The sequence below is a fragment of the Pantherophis guttatus genome, chromosome 3, assembly GCF_059756535.1.
Source record: "Pantherophis guttatus breed Tessera chromosome 3, ASM5975653v1, whole genome shotgun sequence".
NCBI lineage: Eukaryota > Metazoa > Chordata > Lepidosauria > Squamata > Colubridae > Pantherophis > Pantherophis guttatus.
Window position 1 is genome coordinate 65,682,876 of NC_142065.1, and position 13,034 is coordinate 65,695,909.

The following is a 13,034-nucleotide window of genomic DNA, read 5'->3' on the forward strand; positions in this document are numbered from 1 at the left end:
AGTGCAAGGAAAAAGAAAAAAATTAGAGAAAAATAAGAATATAATAAAGAGAAATAAATATATAAGGAGGTGTTGTTCTTCATCACTAGTATAAAGAAATTTAGTGACCGTTTATTCCCTATGATGTTACAAACAATTATCTCTTCATCCCACACCTCATTTCTTATCTATAAACCAGTGGTGGGTTGCCCCCAGTTCAGACCGGTTCGCAAGAACCGGTAGTAAAACCAGTGGGAGGCTACACCCACCACCCCGGATGTCATCATCAGTGATCTGCGCATGCGCAGAAGCAAGGTGCGCATGTATGCGAAGCTAGCGCACACGTGCGATCCCATTGCAAACTGGTAGTAAAAATAAGTAGAACCCACCCCTGCTATAAACCCATCAAATGTCTTTTCAGTCATCTGCTGGTGTCAGCTGAAAGTCCATAAAGGGTTGCCAGAAGGGACAATATATCTTGTTTTAACTTGATCAAATAAACCAACTTCATATTCCTTCTTTTTATTTCTAACACTCTTAATTTTTAGTTCATTCAAATGTTGCTATAGGATTTGGTTTCTCTTCATTTTTCCTTTATCCTATTCTTCAAGGCTTTAACAAACCTCTTTTGTAAATTTAATAAGGAAAAAAATATCCACATCTCTTGATTTGTTATTTTATTTCTCATTTAAATTTCAAAACCTCAGCCAGTTTCTTTTGTAGATCCAGTGAAATATCCTTCTCTAAATAATTCCCCTGCCCTGCCAGTTGTAAATCTACTTTCAAAACCATTTCTATTTTGTCAAATTTATTCTACTTCTGTCATTTCTTCAATAACATCTTTTGGATACAGAGTTACTGACATTGCTGATATCATGGCTACTATTTTATAATTCTATTCTTCAAAAGTCTCCTTCAATATTTTTATTGTTATAACATTCTGCAATATTTTACATGCTTATAAATCTTTCCTCTACCTAAAATCTCCCCTGCTAGTGTCCAGCATCTATGTCCAAAGATAACATTTTATCTTCATTATGTCTCGTAAAAACAAGATCTATTTCCTATAAGAAGTTGTTCTTTATAATTAATTTCAAAATCTTAGTGCATAAGTTTCAATATCCCAATTAGTTCATTTATAACTTTCTAGGATCAATCTTATTTAGCTTTTCATTGTTTATTTCAGATTCTTTACATTCTTACACATATGATTAACATTTTATGTCATTTTGATTGAAGGTAGACTTACCTGGCATTTTCAAACTTGTTATTTTGGCATCTTTAATAGCTTAAAAGCAATTAATAAGCAAGTTCCAAAAGTGATTAGAAAGTGAAATTTGCTAACTTAATGTCCTTTAAAAGTTTCTGCTGTGGTTGTGAGCAAGATGATTAATCCTATCATCTCCCAGTGCTCATATGTGCAGAAAATTGCTCTCCTGCATTCTCCTCATAAGGAGCTGCTGTCTGGAGCACTTGTGAGTGATCTCTCATCTTCTCCTTATCTGTTCCAAGGAACCAAAACCAATCTACTCACTGGTTCTTTGGTCTTTGCCACAGTTATTGACATTTGACATTAAAATAGTTGACTTTGTACTATGTGCAGACCAGCATCCAAAAACCAGCAATTTAGAACAGTAATGGCTAAACTTTTTGCCATTGCGTGCCAGGAAGGGGGGGTGGGGGAGGTTCACATGCACGTGTACCCACACCCATAATTCTATGCACCCTGCCCCATGCATGCGAACCTCCTTCCCCCCGCTCCTAGCACACGATGGCCGGTAGACCCGTTTTTCACCTGGCTCCAAATCCTCTCTGTGCATCTGGGGAGGGCGAAAACAGCCTTCCCCAATCCCTCGGAGGCCCAAAACGCCCGTTTCCCAACTTCTGGTTGGACAGGAAGTGACTTTTTTGTTGTCCCCAGCCTCCAGATACTCCGGCGCATGCGCACCGGAGCTGAGCTGGCGTTGGGGGGGTGGAAGACAGAATGCCAACTTTCAGGTTATATTCAAATAGCCTTTTTTAATCATTTAGGCTGAAGTCAAATACTCTGATCCAAACCATGCAGAAAGTACCATTCATATTTTGACTGCTCTTCTTCATTTTAAATGGAAAAGTAGGGATAGATTCATTCTTTTTCTAGAACAAGTCAGGAAAGGTCTGCTTCACTTTTTTTTCTGCTTCATTTTTTTTTGTTTTTTTTTTTGTAGCCGCTGCTTGTATAATTCCACAAATAACCAAAAATAAAATCCTAATTATTGTATTTAACTAAGTCAAAACCCAGAAACCGTATCATAGGATGCCAATTCCTCCTGCAGCACTATGGAGGCCAAACTTCTTGGTTTTGGGGGAATTCCAGGTAATAAAGCAGGTCAGGCAATGGTCATCATGCGATGTGCAACTAATCTTAAAGGTAACTAGAATTATTCGGCTAAACCTTAGTTATGCATACTGTGTGGCAATAAAATTTCCAAAGAATTATCTTGTATTTTCCATTACAACCTCAAATCACTGACTAGCAGAGCTCCTTATGGTAATCCAGGGCTTTTTTGTGAACTGCTTTTAAAAAATCCAGGAGTGTGATTTGTCTCACACTCCTGCAGTGGCAAAGTTATGAGGGGTTTGAGGATAAAAAAAAAAAATTACTCATCTTTGTACTGGTTTGATACTGGTTTTGAAATAAATTATCCTGAATTTCCTAGGGTACTATCTCACTTAATTGAATGGAATCGCTTTATGTTAGCTTTGTGAAGTAATCTTTCATGTCACGGTTTGGAAATTGGGTGCTTCAATGTGATACAACCGTTCTATTTTTCGATAATTTATGAATCAGGAGAGATTGTATATGCTCAAAATTAGTGACCTAAATGTTAGACCGAGACACCAGACAATTAATGAATTGAAAAAGGGAAGGATTACATTGAACAACTATTGTACAAGCATCTGGGAACCATAACAAATGACCCTTGGCTTTCCAAATCTCCGCCTTCATGGTTATTCAAAGTTCTGAATGTTGCTGCAAGTTAATGACATATACATTTTTGTTTGGGACTTTTGGGACACACCTTTTTGTACAGAGTGTAGCTCTATACCAGGGGTGGGTTCTACTTACCTTTACTACCGGTTTGCAACGGGCCCGCATGCTCTTCCGCGCATGCGCACAAGCGTTCTGATGACGTTGGGGTTGGTAGGCGGAGCCTCCCTCCGGTTTTACTACCAGTTCTATAGAACCGGTCCGAATCGGGGGCAACCCACCACTGCTCTATACTCATTGAATGCAATTAGAGTTATCCCTGAATAATTATGCATAAAATTGTCAAAGCAGTACTAGTTACATAGAACAGAACACTAAAATAATTGTATTTTTCACATTTTTTCTTTGCTCTAACGCTGCAGCTTTAAACCATCCCTTTTCAGTTTGATGTCCTCTAGATATACTAAGCTTCAACTTTACATGATAACTGGGATTTTAGCAGCTGAAATCCAAAATCTTGAGAGGCATCAGGTTGGGAAAGGCTGGTTTAAATGCACAGGCATAGTAATGTAAGCTAATTTGTCTCTGGCATGTCAAAAGGCATCAATCTTTTACAGCATCAAGTTTGTAAATCTAAAATGACACCACTGTCCTTGAAATTTCTCTAAGACAGCTTATATCTTTGAATCCTCCCCTTTGTTCACAAAAAATAATAATAAAAAATCCCCCAAAACCCATTCTCTTTTTCCATTCATGTCAGTGAACATGAAGTGTCACAGATAATAAGCTCTCCCTTTTCCTATTAGGAACAATAACTACGCTGTCCAAATATGCTCTACTATGATTTATGAGCTGTGTGGAGATACAGCCTGGTTGTAAAATCAATACAGTAGACTCAACATATTTTTTTTCTTTTTTTAAAAAGTATTGAAGCAAAATACTTTAGGTGTTTTTAAGACCACATATTCTAATGAAGTAACTCTACAATGCAGCCTTATGGGTGCCTTTATTTATATGCAAGTCCTCCGAGTTCAATGGAGCTTACAATAGACAAGCTACAGCCACACGCTTACAAGTAGCTGCTCTCGTAAATTGCATGCTTATGATCAGCCTGTACAGCATGATAATTAGAAAATGTGGAGTGGAGGCTTATTTCCAGATATGTGGTTACAGAATGTCAGCCTAACTATGGAAATGTAATAAATAAGCATATATGGGTTTCTAAATTTAGCAAACTCTTCCATTTCATTTCGTTTCATTAGAGCGGACATGAAACAAGAAGTGTAGGAACAAGTTATACACATTATATTTTTTTAATACATCTTTCTTGTGATAACAACTCCTCTTCTTCTTATGGCTACCTTTGTGAAGACTGAACTTCAGAATCCAACATTATCGTGCGCTGCATTAATCTGTCTGAATATTATTATCCTGTATGTTGCACCAATTTACTGAGACCTAAGGAACAATCACCTGCATTTTTATTTGTAAGCAAATAAATAAATACAGATAGTGCTCAACTTACGACCACAATTGAGCCCAAAATTTTTGTTGTTAAATTAGACATTTGTTAAGTGAGTTTTGCTCCTTTTTACAACCTTTCTTGCCACAGTTGTTAAGTGAATCACTGCAGTTGCTAAGTTAGTAACCCAATTACTAAATGAATCTGGCTTCCCCATTGACTTTGCTTGTCAGAAGGTCATAAAAGGGGATCACATGATCTTGGAACACAGTTATGGTCATAAATATGAACCAGTTGCCAAGCACCTCAATTTTGATCACACGATCATAGGGATGATGCAAAGGTCGTAATTGTGAAAAGTGGCCATCAATTAAATTTTTCTGTGCCATTGGAACTTTGAACAGTCAGAAACAAAGTGTTGTAAGTTGAGGACTACCTATATTACTTTATTTGAAACAAACATCAATTTATTTCCTTGAGATTTTCTCCCACAAACAGGTTTTCAAACTCATTCTTCTTTTGCTTATCCTGGAAGGAAAGAAAATAGCTTGTGTTTTTTTGACTTCTCTCTTCACTCACGGCTGTGTCCTCTTGTGTGACCAGTTTAGTTCTGTAATTTTCCATGGACAAAACTTTTCCATTTCTTGACCACACAAGCAGTTTTAGGATAAAGACCTTGCTGTTTTCTGGATATGAAAATCCTTGTAGCTACAAGATAGGGAGGCAAAGCAAGGCAGTATTTATTTGTTCTTTGAACAAGGCCTTGGCTGTGCTAGTGGTGCAAATGAGCATTGATACAAACTTGCGGGCATTAGAAACGTGCATGACAACATATGCTGGTTGCATTCAGTAGTAATGAGATCTGAAGTGCGATCAATTCATGTTCTTTTTGAAAGACTTTTGGAGGGCCGCAATCAATAGATGGCAGATGCTAAAGCAGCATCAGATAGTAGTAGGTGAGATTCATACATTCAAATGAAAATGTGTATGGAACCAGTATGAGTTCAAATGCTACATGCATCAACAGAGGGATATTATTTTAAAAACCCATTGGGAGTAAGGAACATAGAACAGTAGTCTTGTATCAGAGACTACAGTTCAAATTAAAGCAAGCTTCACTGACCTTGAACCTCTTTCCATAAGGTGCTTTATAGAGCAGTTGCAGAGGTAACATGTCACCTAGAGTTCCTTTAACAAAAAGCTAGGAATCCAAGCATAAAGTAATGCCACACACCAGCTGGGAAGCAAGCTGGACAAGGAAACATGCATGTAGATGGACTATATTGTTCATAAGTTCTAACACAAGGCATACATTGTATTATAGAATCATACAATCATAGACCTGGGAGGGACCTTGAAGGTCTTTCAGTCCAACTCCCTGGCCAAGGCAGGAGTCCTTATACCATCCCAGACAAATGGTCATCCAATCTTTTCTTGAAAACTTCCAGCAATGCAGTACCCACAACTCCGGGAGGCAAGCTGTTCTATTGATTAATTGTTCCGACCGTCAGGCAATTCTTCCTTAGTTCCAGGTTGAATCTTTCCCTGATGAGCTTCCATGCATTGCTTCTTGTTCTGCCCTCAGGTGTTAGGAAGAACAAACTGATCCCTTTTCCCCTAAATTATGTGACAACACAACAGGAGGAGGAAAGCGTGTTGGATATTTGCCACCTTGAGTTATTTATAAAATCATAAAGGCAGGAAATAAATAAACAAATCAATAAACATGCAAGCCAGCCAGCTGGTTGCATTCAGTAGCAATGGGATCTGAGGTGTAATTAAATCATGTTATTTTTGAAAGATTTTGGAAGTCCCATAATTGATAGATAGATGCTTGGTAAACAGCATCAGACAATAGCAAATCCAATTCATAAATTCACATGAATATCTGTATGAACAAGTATGAGCATTCTTCCAATTTAATTACAAGGTGTTGCTGTTGTCATTTGGTATTTGTACAACTAGAGAGAAAAACTAGATTTGGAGCACTTTCCCCACCCATACCAATAAAAAAAAACCACAAGTGATTATCTGTTTTGGGTTATACTATGTACATATAACTTTGACTTCTATAGATTTTTATAGATGTATTAAGATACAGAATACAAAATATGGTATGGAAGGGACCTTTTTTATTATTTATTTATTTATTTATTTATTTATTTATTTATTTATTTATTTATTTATTTATTAAATTTGATTTATATGCCGCCCTTCTCCGGAGACTCAGGGCGGCTTACAATGCGTTAAGCAATAGCCTTCATACTTTTGTATATTTATACAAAGTCAGCTTATTGCCCCCACAAACTGGGTCCTCAATTTACCCACCTTAGAAAGGATGGAAGGCTGAGTTGACCTTGAGCCTGGGAAGAATTGAACTCGCAGTAATTGCAGGCAGCTGGATGTTAAATGCTGCCTTAGGAGGCATTAGCCTCCTACGCCACTCAGGCTCAAGACCTTAGAGGTCTTCTAGTCCAACTCCTTGATCAAGCAAGAGACCCTGTACCATTCTGGACAATGACTGTCCAACCTCTTCTTAAAAAACTCCATGATGGAGCACCCATAACTTCCAGAATAAGACATTTGATTGGTTAATTGTTCTCGCTGTCAGGAAATTTCTCCATAGTTCTAGATTGGAGCTCTCTCTGATAAGTTTCTGTCTGTTACTTCCTGTCCTGTCCTTTTGTGCTTTGGAGAATTTTAAGAATTTAAGACATAGCAATAAGGGCATTATTGTTAAGGATGAGTGTAAAATCTGATCCAGTGTTTACTGAGTAGCACTGATAATTAACAAAGCATCTGTACAATACTAAGTATAAAAAATTATCTCATCAGCCCCCCATCATTGGATAGAATCCTGCATTAATACTTCAGTTCTTTTTCTTTCATAAACACTTATCCTGTAATTATGTGGCTTCCTGATCTGGCATGCCTCTTATATGTTTGGATTGCAATTCAGTCATCCTGACTTGTGATTCTAAGTTTCATTCCCTATTCATTGGGAAGGTGCCACTCCAAAAGGCTGCCATGACCTCAAAAAAATATTGCTTTCTGCTCCATTCCTAAGGGTATTCTCAGTACCTTCTGAAACCTCTGACTTCTTGAGTGGATCTTGGAATTGTTACTGCTGCCTATCGTCTCAAAGCTCCAGTTTTCAAAGCTACTTTTATTCACAGTGAAATGAAATGCTTACAAGGACAATAAACACTAGTCAGGGTGAAGTGAAATACAAAGCTCTAAAAATATTATGGTAAGGATTCATCTGAAAGGTTTTTAGAGAGGTTTTGTGCTTTGCCAAAGAAACATATCTGGTGCCACCCTTGAAGTATTTTGTCTACGCCCAGAACAAGGTGACATGATCTGATAATGGAAAAGTTACACTAACAAGGAGATCGCGTTACTAAGTGTGCATATCCAGGACCAAACATGTCTTGCATTAACTCCATACGTGGTGAATGAAATTGGTAATGTGATGGGGGCCAAGGAAGTAAGAAAGTATACATATCATCTTACATCTTGAGAAGCTTGTCTTCGACATACATGCTTACCATGTCAAAAGTGATCATATGTTTTCAAGTTTGGTCTCTCTGCACTTATATTTGGGAACTAAATTTTGTCCTTCTCCTTTGTAGGGTAGATCAGATGATGAAGAAAGGGATGAACAAGTAGGGGGTTCTTGGTTCCTCCTTCTGTTAGACCAAGACACAATGAGGTAGGAATACTCTGAGTATTCTTGCAATACTCTCTGTGCTTCTTTTTTTATCTATATCCCACCTTTAGTTTTACAAAAAATTCAAGCTGGCAAACAGATCTCCTATTTCCCCAAAAACATGAGGTTGGTTGGACTGAGAGGGAGCAACTGACCAAAAGTTACCCACTTTGGGTAAGTCCCAAAGGACTTGAACTCACAATTTCTAGCTTTCTAGTCTGGTGCCTTAACCACTAGACCAAACTGGTTCTCTGCATCTTCTGGGACATTCTTATATCTCCTGCAGCATGCCACATGCCAAACATTTAAAGCAGGTAAATAGATAAGCAAACCAGGAAAACCAGAATGAATAATACAAAATAATGGTTCCTATATCACTGTATTACACTTGCCTACATTACTATGTACATTTGCATTACCATATTCACTTGCACACAAATGCATGATGATTACTGCTGATAAGAATCCACTTTTTCTAAACGAAAAGCAGGGTTGGGGAGAGAGAATGGTTTTAGAAATTACCTAGAAGCCGGCTTCTATTTTAATATTTATTTTAATACCAGTGTTGTGTAAATCAAACATCAAGCTTAGAGAGCACCAAGCACTCCTCACTTCAACCCTGATCTACAAATATTCTCCTTGATTGGAATCACAGCCTTTGCTGAAAACAAGGATGTGCCTATATTTCAAATCTTTTCACTAATTCCCATACTTTATTTTTTGATCAGCATAATAATGCTTTGTCATTTTTATAAATTGTCCCTTTTGTCCTACGGGTACGTTAAGTGATGTATGCAAGTCAGAAAGAAGTGGTATTAAGGCACAAGCTGGCCAATCCTGGCAACACTTTGGGTTTGTGAGAATGGGATTGTGGGTGTGATCAGTGGGATGTAGAGTCCTGGGTTATAAACTAAACTAGGGCTTCCTAACCTTGGCAACTTTAAGATCTGTGGACTTCAACTCCCAGAATTCCTCAGCTAGCTATGCTAGTCCACACCTCTTAAAGTTACCAAGGTTGGGAAGCCCTGAGCTAGGTGAAGAAGCTACTCTCTGGACTGTCACTTTAACCAAAACCTTTGCATCGTGGGCTGCTATGACAGAGAACCAAGATGATTTGAATCTGGGGTTGGCAGGAAAGAGGGGGACGAACTGAGTAAGGTCCCCTAAATAAGTCACCCATCTGCAAAACATTTTGTGACTACACCATTCTTTTTACCCTAATTAAGAGCTGCGAAAGATGCTGCTACTTACTTATTCATTACAGCTATATTTTCAGCCTTAATTGGTATACAAATCTGATTACACAGACGCCCGTGGGATTTCGGTTTTGATTTTTTTGAAATCAGGCGGTGACCTTGATGAAGCTTTAGGCAGACATTAGCATGTCGGATTTCAAAAGAACATGCTTTGAAGAAGAAAAAGATGGAAAAATGCAGCTAATTTGAATTTTAGTTGCCTAAAAGCAAAGAGTTTAATTTTTCATATACACCTGTTTAAGATGTGCTGCAGATCAACCTAAAAGATTTTTTTTTTATGGTGGCCTCTATAAGAGGAAATATTGTATGAGAAATTTACCAAACGTAATTCTTCTTGCCACTATGTGAGTTGCAGCTGATACTACGCGAGCCAGCATTCACTTTTTAAACAACAACAAAAACATTGCAGTTACATTTTGTATTTGTTTTTAGATGGATAGTTTAGTATGTTTATTTAACAGTTCCTATTTCTTCACACTCTCTTGTTTTATAATGTTATGTTTCAACGTACTCTGGGTAAAATATAAATGAGATTAAAATAGTATTCCTGTTTGTATTTGTCTTTACTACAACTTTGTTTTAATTGCTGAGCTGCTCACGTTTAGCGCTGAAGTTTCAAATGATTCAATGAGGTTTCCCCTTTGAATTTATTTTTTAGCATTTTTTTTTACAATCTGTGATAGTATATAATTGTGAATTATGTAACCGTGTGGGAAGCAAAGCAAAGAGCATGTTTTGTTTTTATTATTTCAGAAAAAAATGTTGAGAGGGTGCTTAATGTGAGGATTTAGACTGCCTGTTCTAGACAATATTGTATTTTTGTACATGGTGTGGAGGGGGGAAAAAAATAAAAGTGCATCAAATGTAGAGTTCTTATCCAAGCTTTAGGAAAAGCAGGATTTTACTAAAAATTGCCACTATATCTCCAGGGGACAAAACCAAGTATATTAGCATGCAGCAGAAACATAGCTGGGGACTGTTCAATTTTAATCATGCCTCATGAAAAAGTAATACACACATCAGTTTCCAGTTCAGTGAATATCACTATACTCAGTCTTTTTATTTAAAAAAATAGAGCTGCATTCTGAGACTGCTTGCTTATTAAGATCACCAATGAAATATTTACTGATTATTTAAGCAGGTACCAATATATTTCCTATCAGCTATTTTAAGAACAGTCCATTGAGGCCCATGCTGATACTAGAAACAATTCCCCAAATAATTATATGTTCTTCTTCTATTTAACAATATTTCAAAGAATCACCCAATCCTTAGCTACAAGCCGCCATACGTCTGGCTAAAAATAGCATGGCCCTGAGTGCCTCGGATAAGGTTTTCACTTTAATTAATATTTCAGGCTAATTCCTAGCAGTTGAAGAAAGTAAAGCTCCTTTTTTATAAAAATGCTGGCATGCTGCCACAATAAGGTGGTTTACTAAACGGAGGTGGGGGGAGTAGAAATGTGTCTTTTCGGAAGGAAGGTGCATTATTTTTAAATTCATAAAGCCTTTTTCATCCAGGGTGAATTTTCATATTTGGCTTATTACTGGTAGTGATAAAGAATGGAGGCAGGGAGTGACCCTTGAAAGGGATAAAAAAGAAAGTGTTTTTAAGAACTTTCAAATAAGATGTGTTATAAACATGGCATGGCAATTGGTCAAATAATTTTCTCAAGAGTTACTACAAATAATATCATCTAGGTAAAAATTCCACAGAATCAAAGAATACAACTAACATGTTTATAAATATATTGAACAACACGGAGCCTGGAGTAGCGCCTTGGAGTATACTACTTGAAATTTTCCACTAGCATATATAAAATCACTAACATAAACTTGTGGCATATGGTTTTTTCAACAACATCTGTATCTATCTAATGCTAGCATAGTGCAGTCTGCATTTTGCTATTGTTTCCAGTTTAGAATCTCATGGGAGATTTATTGAATTCTTTGCTGAAATTATGTGTGAGTTCACCCTTCCAAATACTATTCAGGATTATGCCTACCAGTTTCAAAGCCCAGCCATGGTGAGCAGATGTTGCTACATGCTGGAACAACCATTGTCTAAAAATACAGTGCTATGGCCCATCATCATCTTCATTTAACGACCCCATAATCCCTTGCGGGGTGGAGTCTGGGCAACTGAATGGAGCTAACAGAGTATTTTAATAGCTGGATGCCCTTTCTGTCACCAGTGAGGAGTTTTGTTCAGCAGATATATTCTCAGTGCCCAGAGAGAGAAATATCTGCCACTACCTAGGATCGAACTCACAGCCTCCTGATTATGAGGCGAGAATGCCATCTCTAGGCCACTGCACCACTCCAATGCCCATCATCTGAATGAATCCTGATCCAGTGCTGCTAATATCTAGTACTGAAATCTTGGTGGTACTCTGCTGCCTTGTCTCCAGCTCTGATGCTGATAATACATATCCCCTCCCTCAAGCTCTTGAAAATACTGAACCCTACTATGTCAAAAGCCAGAGGCAAGGAAGTAAAAGTATGCTTGTTTGGAACAGTGTCTTCCACCAAAGCAATCTATTCAAGAATACGTGATTGCTACTGGGATTACTTGCTGACCTTGAGCTCTGTGTCTTAATTCACGGAGCAGACCTTGACCACACTTTTGCCTATTGCCTATATCAGATTGATAGTTTTTGACTCCAGATTCTTTGCTGAACACTTCTTATCTTGCAGTTTAATACACAAGTAGACAACCTGGTGCCCTCCAAATTCCTTAGGCAACAACTTCCCATCTGCTCCCTCTAATATGTTCAGGTCAAGGAATGCAAAGGTAAAGCATCTAGACGATGCCTGATTTGTTTATCCGTGTAAAAACAAATAATATTAAACATAAGAGTGGAAAAGAGTGCCATTCGCTTAGTTGTACAGGAGCACGAATTCTTCCAGGATCTTCTATTGACTGCTCTTAAGAAGCAACTAATAAAGTAGGATGCAACACAGGAAGGCAACAAGAAACATTACCGTTGGCTTCTTCCATCAAGTTCCTACTGCTTCTGTATTCTATATCCAGTTAGCCATTACACAAATTGATTTTTGGTTGATTGTGGGGCATCAAGCCATTTTCAACTCAATCAATCAGAATAGAGCTGGTGGTCTTTTAGTTCTCAAGCAGGAGACCCTATACAATTTGTGATAAGTGGCTGCCCAGTCTCTTGTTAAAAATCTCCAGTGACGAAGCATCCACGACTTCTGAAGGCAAGCTGTTCCACTGGTTAATGATTCTCATTAGGAAGGTTCTCCTTAAGTCCAGGTTTGTTTATTTATTTATTTATTTATTTATTACATTTCTATACCGCCTTTCTCCCGTAGGACTCAAGGCGGTGTACAGTCAAGAAAAATATAGATACACAAAATCATAAAATTGCTAATTAAAATTATTTTTATAACATAGTTTGGCCCAATTAAATAGAACCTAAAAGGTTGCTTCTTTCCTTGATTATTTTCTATCCATTATTTCTTGTCTTGCCTTCTGGTGCTTTGGAAAATAAGTTGACCTCCTCTTCTTTATGGCAGCCTCTCAAATACTGTAATACTGTTATCATGTCAACTCCTAGTAAGCATATACTGTAGATAGACCATCAGGAATCAAGCATGGTATGGATATATGTATTGATGTTGGTAATGGGCAAACTTC